The 13,533-nt window shown below is 42.5% G+C and overlaps 1 long non-coding RNA gene across 1 annotated transcript in view; it reads right to left on the bottom strand.

Moving 5' to 3' along the window:
• Nucleotides 1-13,533, bottom strand: part of LOC308068899 — a 50,678-nt gene that overhangs the window by 27,659 nt on the left and 9,486 nt on the right. Inside the window, exon 2 of the long non-coding RNA XR_013930184.1 lies at nucleotides 1-13,533. This exon is cut by the window's left edge and continues 27,659 nt beyond it. This is a non-coding gene — a long non-coding RNA (uncharacterized lncRNA).

Here is a 13,533-nt window from a genome sequence, read left to right as displayed (position 1 = left end):
AGTGGCTACATTATTACCTCAAATAAACTTAACTGGAAACTCCAGTGTCACAAAAACAAAGCAAAGTTCTTCATCTGGATCTCTCCCACTAATGTCCTTCGCAGCTGCGTGTAAGCTGTGAATCAGAAAGGAGGGGAGCGGGGCAGGCAAGCGGACAAAGCGGGAGCTGGGGCCAGCCCTCGGCCACCGGGAGCGGGCACAGCGCGGGCGCTCTCGCAGCCCACCCGGGGTCTGACAACACCATCATGTGTGTGGGGCCCATTTGCAAGGTGGCAGGGCTTTTGGTGAAAGGCAAGAGTCATGCCAGCGCTGTAGATAGAGCCTGGACTGTGTTCGTTCTTGCTTTTCTCTGAAGTTGAGGACATGCCAGAGTAACATTACAGACTTCTTGTTTGTACAAATCAGTAATGGTACAAAGGATTGCAAAGACGAGCAATTGTTTTTCATTGAAATATTTGAGGAGGAAATAAAAGTATTTTTACTGGAGGGCCTGAGAGGCCCCCACTTGAAAGGTTGCTCTACCCTTTGCCACGTGCCTTAAATCTAGAACAGGAGTGCCGTTCCAAAGGGATCGTGAGGAAGCGAAGTAACACTGCTCAGCAGGAGCGGCAGCGGTCTCGTTGTGTCAGTGGCCTGCCTTCAAGTTTCTGTGTTGCAGAGAGGAATTGGAAGGACAGCTGCCAGGCAGCTTTGTAGATGCTTGTAGATGTCTCCTCCAAAGCTCAGGGACAGGGATGAGCACAGGGAAAACGCAGTTCTGGGTGGTTGGGAGCTGAGTGAAGGATGAAGCTGGCAGTAAAAGAGAATGAGGAAGAGGTAGGTAAGTTGGAGATGAATCTAGAAAGTAAATAGAAGGTTTGATAGAAAAGACATCCTGGAGAAGCACAGGAAATGGATAGCTTGGTCAGTAGACTATAGGAGATTAATCTACATGGCTGCAGTGGATTGTGATGGAATTTTTCAAGGTGAAGACATGCTACAGTAGGTAGAACGGAGGTGATGACAACCCTTTGCCTTGTACTTTGGCTGTAGTGCTGAAAGGCTAAAGATAGCTAAACCTTGTGATGGTTCTAGAAGGGCGTTCCAGAGAAGAGATCCATGTTGCATATCCAGCCGACAGACTGCTTCTGCAATTTGCTGCTAAAGCAAGGGGTAGTATCAAACCTTTTTTAGTGAGGATTTGCCAGACTCACATTGAACTGATGACCAGGCATCTATGGGATATCAAAGAAAGGGAAGGACTGTAGTTTGGACAGAAGGGGGAAGGTCTGAATAAAGTACCTGAAAGACCAGCACTAAATTACAAGTGGATTGGATGAAAAGATGGGAATGAGGAAACAGGTCTTTAGAGGAATGAGTATAGGAATGATGATCATTCTCAGCATGTGAAAGTAAAGAATGTTTTAGTGAGATGAAAACCAGGAGAAAGATGGAAGACAAGGGAAAAGACTTCTGGTACATATCAAAGCTGGCAGAGATAATGGCTGCTGGGTAAAGAAGGATAAGGGTGCAATTTGAATCTCATAGTTTCACTAAGACCAATAGAAGCTTTGTTTAAAGAAATTGCAGAGGATACCAGATGACCACTGGATTGGAAAAAGGTTCAGAGTGTAAGTGGGCAAGAGGCTCCCTTCAAGAGTGGTTAGCTAATGGACCTAGTCTATTTAATGAATTTAAAGGTAAAGGAAGGTGATAGTATTGGCTGGAGACCAGTACAGATCTTTGGGAACATCTGGGCAAAAAGGCATCGTGGGAGAGCAGGAGCAGGCAGAGGTTAGAGACGGTTGTGGGGTTTGTGCTGGTGGGAGGTTGGAGAGAGGAAGAAGACCATATAGCTGGGACTTTCAAAAAGCAGAGAGAGAAAATCTGCATATAGTACAGGAGGCAGTAAAGCATTAAAAAGGTAATTGCTGGGAGATGACCGACTTGCCCAGCTCCTGTTTACACCCTATGGATTTACCTTTGAAAGCTACTCCACCTAATAGACAGGGTAAAGCTTCAGTGCTCTGTTCTCCTCTGGACAGTGAAGATTTGCAGGAAGACTGAGCCAGATTTAACCTAGCAGTGACCATGCTGTCCGCTCAGCTAGGCCAGCTTAGATGCAGGTCCTGTGGCATAGAGGAGGGAAAGCTCTTTTAGCTAATAAAAATTAGTGGATGGGAGTCCACCAGGGTAATAATTAAAGATTTCTAAATTGTATCCAATGAATAAATACAGTGTGAAAAGACATTTGCCTTCCCACAAAATTTGTAAACACTCCCTTGATGGTCACATGAAATCAGGTCCCATACTGCTGGGCTTCTGGATGGAGCGAGATCCCTCCAGGTGACCCTACTGGTACTATGGGAAAAACAAACTTAGAAAGGAGAACGTGGCCAAAGCTTAAAAAAAGGTGGTGTGGGACAGTTAAGCGATGGTTGGCCAGATTCCATTGCCAAGGTAATAACAAAGTGAAAAGGTAGAAATAATCGGACAGAGGAAGAAAATGCATTAATAAACACCTTTATTAACAGACTAAAAAAAAGCTGGGGTGGTGGTGGGTGGTGAATACTTCTGGTTAGTTCTTTTGCTTGTCTTTCCTCTAGTGTCTGCCCGTGCTTCTTGCTGCTTTGGTGTTTTGAGTATGAGGATTATTGCCATATTCTTGAAGCTTGAAACTGAATGGGAAATTAGCAGTCCCAGCCCTAACCTTATTTCCTGTGCCACAATGCAGAGGCAACCCAAGGGACCTTTAAGGTCAGTAAGAAAGACATTCCCTAACCTTCTATTTAGAGGTTTTTTTTCCTTACTCGCTCAGCCTCAATGTTGGCAGCTAGCACTGTATGTATTTTATGATCTTTATCTCTGGCCTTACCCTCTGTGAATGGGCAGCTCCATATCTCCCCTCCTCATTCTGTGCACTGAGGTCTGTAGTTAAAGGCAACTTAGCTATTGTTAAAAAAAAAAGAGAAAAGTTTGCCTAGAGTAAAGCACTGGTGTTTCTGCAGGAGCGCTCAGGTGTAACAGCAGGAGGAACTGATGAGCAGCCTTCTTTATCCCTCCCTGTCCCATCTCGCTCTCTCCTGAGCTAAATGAATCCCTTCATTGCCTACTCATGCTGGTGATCCAATGCCAGCAAGCCTGGCTCAGGACCATGCGTTTCTCTGGTCCCTCGCGTGGCTACACAGCATCTATCTGTGACTACATGTGGAAGGTGTGATGCAGGTGATACAGCCCCTGTCCTGATGGAAGGTGTCCACTGGGAAAGGCACGAAGGGGAGAATCTGTCTTTTTCGCTATGGCCAAAGAGTTTCAAGGAGCCAGAGTGAGACAAATATTGACAGTCAGGGAGCTTTTAAATAAACGGATCTCCTTACCTATGTTTCTGGTGGAAAGAAAAACGTGACAGGAAGACACCTCTGATTCTGTATGCCAGCCACCATAGAACAGCATAGGACTGATGTGTTTAATCCTAGTAAAATCAATCGATGGATGAGGTGGGAAGGTCTTGTTGCTATATGCAATAACTCCTCCAAAGCTGTTGGAAAAGTGACTCTGGTTTAACTGGATAAGCTCTTTTCCTCACTGATACTAATTTGTGCTCTTTTTAAGCAGAACAGGAGGAGATCTTCAGTATGTAGTGTCTTCATTGGTTCACACATTTGTGGTCAAGTCTTTTGAATTCAAACTTTGCAGTTGGTTGTAGTTAAGTGAAAGTCTGTAAAACTAGATAAGAGAGGACCCCCTAACTCTTCTGTAGGAGCTTCTAATATATGCTTCTAATGCACATTATACTTTAATTTAGAATATTATGTACTTCTTCCAAGCATATTGCTGATTGATTTCCTACAAATATTTCTCTGCAAGTTCTCTGAAGCAACTTGCACAGAACTTAATAACTAGATTTTAAAGCTGTGACTGACTTCATTGAATTATTATTTATAGTTTGGATAATTATCTGAGGTGTCATCTATCTGGAATGAATAAATAGCGTCAGTAATTTGATAGAGATTGCATGGCCTCTTTTGAGATGGTAATTCTTTACTGTTACTTTTAAAGTATCTCCGGTAACAGTAAAAAAAATGTACAATTTATAAGGCCATTTCTTAAAGCTATATTAATCTACTGGCCAGCTTCAGATTTTAGGTAAAAACATTTGGTAACACTGGAAAAACATACCTATTTGGCAAACTGTCAACTTTCTTCTGGGTTAATGCTCATAAAAATATTTTTTATGAAGATTAAACAATAACAGTTTTTCCATTTAGCATCATAAAATAATCATGACATGAAATCTGGTACATTCTGCTAAGAAATATAGGCCCAATTAGTTCATACTTGTTGTCAACACTTTGTCCAGGTCTGCATTTACAGCTTCGATGGTTCCAGAACTGTTTTTATGAATTCAGTTTTAGCTCTGAAAGTTGGAACAACCCAAGGTACAATCTATCACTCCAGCAATATTTTTTTAAAAGATGAAGTAACCTAGTAATCTGTTGTGTTATATATTTGTTTCCTTTTAAAGGAATGCCAATTATATATTTGCCTGAATTTGACTTATTGAACATTTCTAGGTTGTTACGTTTTTGGACTGAACAAATAGTTCTGCACTGTGGATCCTCAGCTGAACATTGTTTTCTTCTAACAACTGATGTTTTAAGCAAGTAGAGCCTCAATGTGATATTAACCAGAATATTGTCTGTTTGGGTTATGGGATTTTCTTACATAATAGTCTTCGCTGTTACTTCCAGAGTTCGGCAGCTGTTGAACAAATATTGTCCCAGAGCGTCTGCAGATTTCAATGTTTAATTTCCCCTGTGCTATTGTTTGTCATTCAACAAAATGTAAGTATGTAAGGTTGATCAATAGGAAAAGAAAGCACCTTCATTAAACAGTGTCCTAGAAAAAGCCGTGCATTTGTAATTGATGCTTTCTCTAGCTTTCACTCCAAAAGAGGCAATGCAGGAAGCAGTAGTTATTTTTAAGGTACAAATTACTTTTTTTACTTGATGGCATGCTAAAAATATCAGGAGGTTCATGGGTAGGCCAGCTTGGTGGTAGTGCTTGTGCTGCTGTGTGAGAAGCCCAGTGTAGGCTCTTGGTGGTGGTTTTTTTTTTCTTAGTTGAAATTTGGAGTTTCTGTGCCCAAGGTATGATGTTGTTTTTTCTTAATACTATTTACCTAATATTGTTTTCTAGGTAAGTAATGACCTTTGTGTGAATCATATCTACTTTGTCAAGTTAATAGTGACCACTTTGTGCAGTAAGAATTTAAAAATGGAACTAGCGTATGAAAATTGTAGCAGGTGAAGAAGTTGTAGAGTACAGAGGAGCCATTAAGTACACTGAAGAGAGTGAATCCCCTCACTGCTAGAAATCTCTAGCAATTTCTTTTAGTTGGAGAAATGTGTTTATAAGCTCATTAGTGATGTTTGCCAACTTTTGAACTTGGGCAAAAAGGGAAAGGTCCCACTGTCTTTGGGATTTAAACCTTAAACATGCAAATGGGGAGAGCTGTGAATTGTGAGGCAGGTGCCTGGCAGCGAGCATTTCACAAGTGTGATGGGTGGGAGGGGGGGGGGAAAGCACAAGGAACAGAAATGTAGAGTAATACAGCAAAAAAGCCACTGAACATGAAACGCAATGCTCTGGCCACAACAAGCCTTGACCACAAGATTGTCCAAGATTACCAAGCAGCGTTCCTAACCCTACTGCTGCACATGACTTGTATTGAACACATAAGTAAATGGGTATATTTTAATAGGGGTTCTAATATGAACTCTGCCTTGAATTAACTGGAAAACTTTTTCAAGTATTTTTTCCTTTTTTTCATAACTACACAGCAAAGGATGCTATGGAAGGGAGAAAAGAAACTACTGAATAAAGGATTTTAGAAAGGCTATAAATAAAATGTGCAGGCTATTAATTAAACCAGTTTCCAAATGAACAATCTAATCTCTTGTCTATGTAATTTCATTATCAGCAATTTGAAAGGGCTCAAATAGTTTTCCTCTAATGTTTTAACAGCAGATGTGGACTAGACTAAGTGTGTTAATTGAGAGCGATTGCTTTTCCAGTTGCCAAGAAACAGACAGTTTTCTTAAAGAATGCAGTGTTGTGCTTACAGCCTCAGTGTCCCCCTGTTCCCCCGCAGGGTTTAGGAAGCTGATGTTCTGGTAACTAAGTTACCCCCGACAGCTGAGGCACAAGCTCAGTTCCACTAATGGATGGAGAGTACCAGTAGGCAATAGCTGATGTTCAAACATGTTGAACATTAAAAGAGAAGCTTTTTTTTGTTCTGCCAATGACTTTATACCTTCAGGAAAGAGATTTAGATTTTCATGATGAAGAGAAGATATATATTTAAGTGAAGATTGCTGTTATAAAAGAAAGGCTTAATAGACTAATAATAAACCCATTCCAAGCTGGCTGCCAGCTACTGTGAACAATTATTTGCTCACATCATGTGAATGCTGTGGCTACACTTTGTGAGTGATCCTGCTGTATTGTTTCTGTCCTATTACTGACATCAGAAAGTGGGCCAGGAAATCCTGAATCTTTAACTCATAAGACTAATGAGCCAAGAATTATGATTGGCTTTGGGTTGAGAATTTTTAATGGAATGGATGATGGATGTCTGATAACCTTTTCTGATGTGGTGTACTTTTATGGTATTTTCTTTTTTTCCAGTTATAATTATTTCACTTTGTAACTGAGTTTGTTGGTTTTTTTTTTCATAAATTGCATTCATCACTTTTGTCAATCATTCATGCCTCCTGGTATTCCCAGCTGCTTGCTTCCATCCCAGTCTTCCCACCTGCCCATTTCCAGTCTACCAGCTTGCTGCTTATAGCACTTCTGCTCTGTAAGTCTCTTCCGTGTTCTCTCCACTGCGGTCTTGAGGGCTGAACAGGGGAAGGTACCTTCTTGAGGTACCCATTTCTCAGCTTAATGTGGACCCTCTGCTCCCCCAACAGTCTTGGTATCAGCTGGTGCTCGGGAATGAGAGATCCGCTTGTGCCGGCTAGGCAAGCAACCTTGTCCCCTCTTTTCTTCCTCAGCCCTGACCTGCCTCATCCCCACGGAGGTGCCTGGGGGTTGCCGCCGGGCTGCCTGGCTCCCTGGCTCAGGCAGGGGGGCCAGCTGTGCACTGCCTGGGGGGAGCAGCTGGCCCCCACAGCAGCGGGTGCTGGTGCCCCCCGGGTTGTACTCCTGGAGAGCAGGAGAGCCTCGCCTCGCCTGCTGGCTCACGGCTCTGGGCTCAGTTGCTACCTGGATTTCAGTATTGATGTCAAGCAAAGTTTCCATTGGAAGCATGTAGTTTGAAGAGGTTTACAGTCTGCTTTAGCAATCTGTTCTGGTTGGCCTAGTGGAAATCGTGCCAACCTCTGCCTTTCCATGTCCCTTCATGCCTTTTGGAGAGGCTAGGCTTCCTGACTGAGTGGTATCTGTGGTTTCTTTGTGATGTAGAGTCATCTGTAGCAATTACCCTTAGAACAAGATGGTTTGACTTTCAGCAAACTTTATCCTGAATGATCTGGAGAATTAGTGAAAGAGAATTTGTATTAGAGAAAGTCAGGCCAGATTCACAAAACAGTCTGGAGGGCTGAAGTGGAAGTTCAGGGAGAGCGTATCCACCTACGTTTGAAAGCAGCCTTCAAGGGCTGTACTCGACCACTTACCCAGACATCCATGGGTATCCATGATTTTGCTAGACAAGCTGTGTAGGCTGTTGCAGTTGTGCTGAGCCTGGTCAGGGCCACTGCAATCGTGGATAAGCATCTCTGCACCTTGTCCCCTCATAAGGGATTCCTTGTGCAGAGCCTCCCTGGGGCTGATTTGCAAAGTGTGATGTGATCATGAGTGAGATGTGATGACTGAAAGGAGGTCAGCAAAAAGCACAGGACTTGCAGCCCCACTGTCATTGAAAATTACCAAAGGTTGCAGGAGGGACTATTGTTATTGAATAGCCTGGAGGCCCTCACTGGGAGATCAGAAATGAGCTCAGCACCATTTGGCAGTAAAAAGGAGCTGCAGGTCACATTTCCCCCTGGACAGGAATCCTTAAATTCTGCAGCTCTTCTGCTGAGGGGACCCCTTCACCCTTCTGTGTGAAGACCAGCCGTGGTGTACCAAGATACACATGGGGCCAGGAGAGCCTGGCACTGTGGTCTCTCCATAAGAGACACTTCCTCCAGGGGGCACATGAAGATCTTGTTTCTGGTCCCTCAGGCAGAAGCGGCTTTTACATTTTGTATGAATGCTGGGAAAGTGGAAATATATCCCAGTGTTTGTACCAAGACCCAGAATTCAACTCTTGTGCCTTGTGTTGCTGTTGTAGTGTCAGGTGTAAGTTTGCTCTTTCCTGAGGAATGATGTAGCATTCTCCAAAGCAGATTTGGTTTGTAATTTGGAATTTTTGGATGGTGCTAAAATCTGGAGAATCTTTTTAGGCATACTTCCATGTGGATGTTGTGCATAGTAACCACAAGTGTTGAAGCCTTTCATTGCACAGAGCACATAAGCACTCAGTTCAGGCTTGCAAATTCCATTCCTGTAGCTGAGCATCACCTGTACCATCAAATGGAGCAGCCATCCAGCAAGCCTCAGCACAACCTAGCTGGGGCTGTCATCATAATGCTGAAATAAACTGTAAGATGAGTTAGGGCTGTAATACAGTAGACCCTGGAGGTGATGTGATTTGCAAGATAATGTAGTTACTGGCTACACAATGGAAAAGCATTCTTGGCATTTTGTAGAGATAAACATTGCAATTTGGCATTTCACTGAGCGATGAATTTGTGTCTGCAAATATCATTACACCTCCTTTTTTTCAATACTTCATTACCATTTGGAGCCATCTATAAGCTCTATCTCTTCTTTCAATTAGAAGCTACTGGACAACACAGCTGAAATTGCCTTCTTTTCTCTGTATCATCAGGCCACAAATTCAATCTTCAAAAAGCAAATGTTTTTCATATTCTCAGTAAATGACAGGGTTAAATTCTCATGTTTTCTGTCCCTCAGACAATCTGGTAGTCAGAACAGGTAGAAAATAATGTGCCTTTTGTACTAGTAATAGATCTTGCCAGTTTTCCATCTAACCAAAGTAGTTTTTAAGCAGCCTGCTGTGGGTCTGGGTTCAAAGTATCCATTCTTGAGAATAAGAAAAATTTGACTTGAATCTACAGTAGCTAAATACAAAAAAAGTGTAATATTCTCTGCTCCTTCAAAATGCTGGGATGAACTCCAAAGGCCTGGGTTGAAGAAAAGAGATGTGATGTCCATACATGGGGGTAAAAATAGCATGAGAGACTGATTGGAAATAATACATTCAGCCTACAACCATTAAAGGGAAAGAGTAAGTTGAAGTGAATGCCTTTTGATGCTTTGCCTTATGAGTCTCATAAGACTTCTCAGAAGTGCTTGTTCTTACTCTGTCACTCGCTATCAGGAAGGGAGCAGTACTTAACGCATCCCTGTCCCTCTGTCTCTTCATGTCTGCCCACACTTGCCTTGAGCACCCAAAAATGCAGCCTGCTTAGCACAAAACTGCTTACCAAATTGAAGCATCTCAAAGACTTAGCTTGTTTCTATCAGCTACGTAACATGAAGTTGCGCTTTGTTACAAAAAACTTACATCAGTCCTACCATTCCTGCATGTATCTCTCTGTCTCTGCTGTTTTCTCTCTCTGGCTGCCACTCGGCTCTAACAGTTTGTTGCTGACTCCTGTGCATCGTGTATACAGTTATTCTCATCCTTCAGCTACAGCAAAGCCCTTCAGGGGCTGCATTTTGATCTTTGGAGAACTTTTTTTTATTACTGTCATCTCCCTGGCATTTCCCTCTTTACTATACTTAAGATAAGTAAAATTGCATTTTCTTCAAGTGTTGACACATCCATAAACTGTGAGAATACTAGGCTACGAAACTATGAAAGATACCCTGCTGTTCACTTGTTTCGTGGGTTATTGTTTATTCTTTTAAGGCCATCATGTTTCAGTTACTACTTTTCATGTCCTCCTTCTCCAAGGTGTGCTACATGCCGCTGTAATTTGTTTGTGGCAAGAGTCTTCCCTGCAACCAGCACACACAGAGCAAGCTGATTTTTGTGGTGGTTCTGCAGTGGAATGCAGCTGCAGAGCCCATCCAGCAAGGTAATACGAAGGGAACTTTTCACCCATTTCATAACAATGCCTGGAATTACAGGACCCTGATCCTTTTCAAACTTAAACGAATGACCTTGAGCTTCTTAAGAAGGAATTTTGGGGTTTTGTTATTTTAAGTTAGTTATGTCTGAAGGGAACCACATGCTGCAATCCTAAGTCTGAATTAACAAGCTGTAAAAAAAGTTGCACAACTGTGTGCAAATAGGCAGCTGTTTAAGCCACCCAACCAACAGAAAGCCAAATCTGATAGAAATAAACCAGCAGAAACTATGTTCATACTTACTCAAACTTCACAACGACATGGGAAATTTTCCCCCTTATCTCCCCCCTTCCACCCTAGGTTGAACTGATTCAGATCCTTTCTTGGAAGGGGTAGAGAGTCCTGAGAAGAGCCTGGTTTATGAAGAGGTAAGAGCTCTTCTGGGGGAAAAAAATATAAAATAAAAAAAAATCCAGGCTGGTGCTATTCTGTTCAAGGTTTGTTTGCAATTGTGTCTTCACGTGCACCCGTGTGTGTGTGTGAACCTTTGAGGATTGTTGCTATTTGGCATCTTAGCTTTTCCTTAGATGGTGATTATTCATGAACATGTGGGTGACACAGCTTGTCAATGAATTCACCGTATTCCACCATTCTAAGGCTAACGTTGGCCTCACATAGGATGTCTGGCATACAACACACCTTTCTTGGGGTGAATCTAATCATGACATTGGATGAATATTCTGTGACATGTATTTTAGCTGCCATTTTCTGAAATGCCCTTACTTGCTTTGCAGAGAAAGAGTGAGGCATGTTGTCCTTTTGTGAACAAAAAGAGGTTGAAGAAACAATGAGCTCTTGCATTTGTTAGCACTGGGGTTGAAGGGCACAGAGCCACACTGTTCCCTATGGCTCTGCATATTCACTAGCTCAGAGCACAGTTCTGGAGTTTGGATCCACTTGCATCCACTGCGTACTTGTGTTAGCCCAAGCTGCGTGTGTGACTATATACCTGCACTTTCTGTGCCTTTGATACCTTCTCACTTTTTTTACTGAAGTAATACAGAAGAAGAATTGAAACCAGACCTGCTGAAGCCAGGCTGCAGCCTGAAGAATCATTTCACTTGTGCTCTCACCACTTTTTGCCTCTAAACCATCTCTCTCTCAAAATCACAGGACACTGATCTTCAAGCTGTCACACACATTTCTGGAAACCTGCCTTGGTTTGCCCATACACACTGCTTTTTGCAGAAATGAGAAATCAGTTTCTAGTATTTTAATCCTGGTGCTTTCATATAAATATGTACCATTATTTATAACACATCTGGGGAAGGAAAAACCCCGTGTCTACGAGCACCAAAAATTGTCTTCAGAATACAATATTCATCTGAAAAATAGTGATGGAAACTTGATACCAGCTCACTAAGACCGTAAGGTAGTGCCACTGGTGTTTATGTGGCTTCCATCAGTGCTGATTATGATTTCTTCTTCCATGTGTGCAAAATATAAAGGAGATATCTATGCCATCTTTTCACGGCTATTACTACAGTCATCTTTTTAAGGATAGCTGAGTTGGATAATTAAAGGGCTGAGTAGCACAGTTCTTCATGCCTTGCATCCTTCACACTCTGGTCTAAAGTGCAGCCATGATCACAGCAGGAACTGTGATTTCTTGTTGAGAAGAAATTAAAGTGGGAGGATAACATAGCTGGAATTTGTCCTTCAGGTCTCCCACTACTTTAAATCTCACTCCATCCAGATGCTTAGTTTCACTAAAAATTTTACTGGACACATTAACTGTACGTTAATGGCTCTTGCATAGCTGATGTATTTGTAGCTCTAGGGGAAGGCAAAGCAAGGCCACTTTGATATCAGTTTATGTAACACAAAATTTGTTTCTTGGAAGGCTAGAGGCCGTTGAGAGTAGAAACTATATTAGAATCTCTTCCATATGGCAGTTTCTCAGGTACTGTGATAGCTAACCTAAGTTAATAATTAAAGTCCATATCTATCACTCTTTCCATCTGGATGCAAGAAAGGCCTGGACTTTTCCTTTTAATACCATGCCGTCTCGTTTGGAGTATGTTGATGCTGTCATCATCACTACAGCATATTTAATTTCTTATGTAATATTTCATCTGGGTAAACAATCAAGGGGGAGGAGGGTTGGTTTGTTCTTTAAGATATTTTTGTATCTTTATACTTACATAAAAAGATATATTTTTATAAAAGGAGCCCATGTTGATATTAGTAATCGATGGAGTACCAATAGCATTGGCAGCTTTACGACTCCTTTTCTGGAGTAATTCTGGAAGATAACCTCCACTCCCGTCATCCTAGCCACGTGTTTTGATGTGCTGTGATCTCGGTTTGGGCAGCCGCAGATCATGCTGTCCTTGTGCTCCGCAGCTGCTGCGCTCAGCAAGATTTGTCCATGTCGGAGGGAATTTCAGAGTTTGAAGGTAAAAGTAGCACAACAGGGAAATTAAGCTCAAAACTCTGGTTTCATGCTCTTAAGTTCTTAGGAGCTTTTCACCACTTTTTCAGTTACAAAACACGAGGTTTTTATCTGCCTGCCTGGCAAGATGCTGTGATCTCATGACTGCTGGATGGTGCATCCCCTATATTAAGCTCATAAAAGAACCATCACCGTTACATATGATGATCATAAATGGTCATCACCATTACAAATACAGGAACTAGGTGTAAATGCTCTGAAATCTGAACTTTAATGTACTGCAGGCTTGTGTGTTTTTTTCCTCCCCAAAGCACTTCTGCTGGGAAAAGAAGTTCGTACATAATACAGACAGTATTCCAGTGTTCTTCCTCAGTATAGGGGGTTTGGGCTGAGTTACATAGAATATGAAAGAAAATGAGCGCAACTCTCTCCCACTTGGCAGGGCAGCTCTTGAGCCTCTCCTCGTAGGGTCAGGTTGAGCTGTGGAGATTTGTTCTTGTCACAGCTGCAGTTTAGACTGCTGGATGTGGCCATCAGCTGATGTTAACAGAGACCCCACAATCTCAGCTGTTTGCCTTTGGCCCCCAAATGCCAAACTAACATTGGGGTTTTTTTTAGTAATTTCCAAAGAGCTGTTGCAGGAGCAGTTTGGAGATTCAGGAACATCTCTGCAGATGCTTTCACACACTGTCGGGAGCGGTGTCCAACCTGCTCTCTGGCGTGTGGGCTGATTGACTTGCCCTGTGCCAAAGATTTTTCTGTTCTGTGCTTTTTCTACTGCATGACCGTCACATAGCTTTAGAGTTCACAGTGGGAGCATTCAGACCCAGCGCAGCTGCGCCTGCTGCTCCAACAGCTACTTTATATCCCGGGCAGGTCACAGCAGAGGACAAAAAGCAGCTGCACAGCCAGGCTGTGCATCAGGAAGCATCTTCAACCTGGGAAGAAAA

This window comes from Falco punctatus (assembly GCF_963210335.1).
Source record: "Falco punctatus genome assembly, chromosome: 8".
NCBI classification, from domain to species: Eukaryota; Metazoa; Chordata; class Aves; order Falconiformes; family Falconidae; genus Falco; species Falco punctatus.
This window is presented reverse-complemented; position numbering and strand designations above follow the sequence as displayed.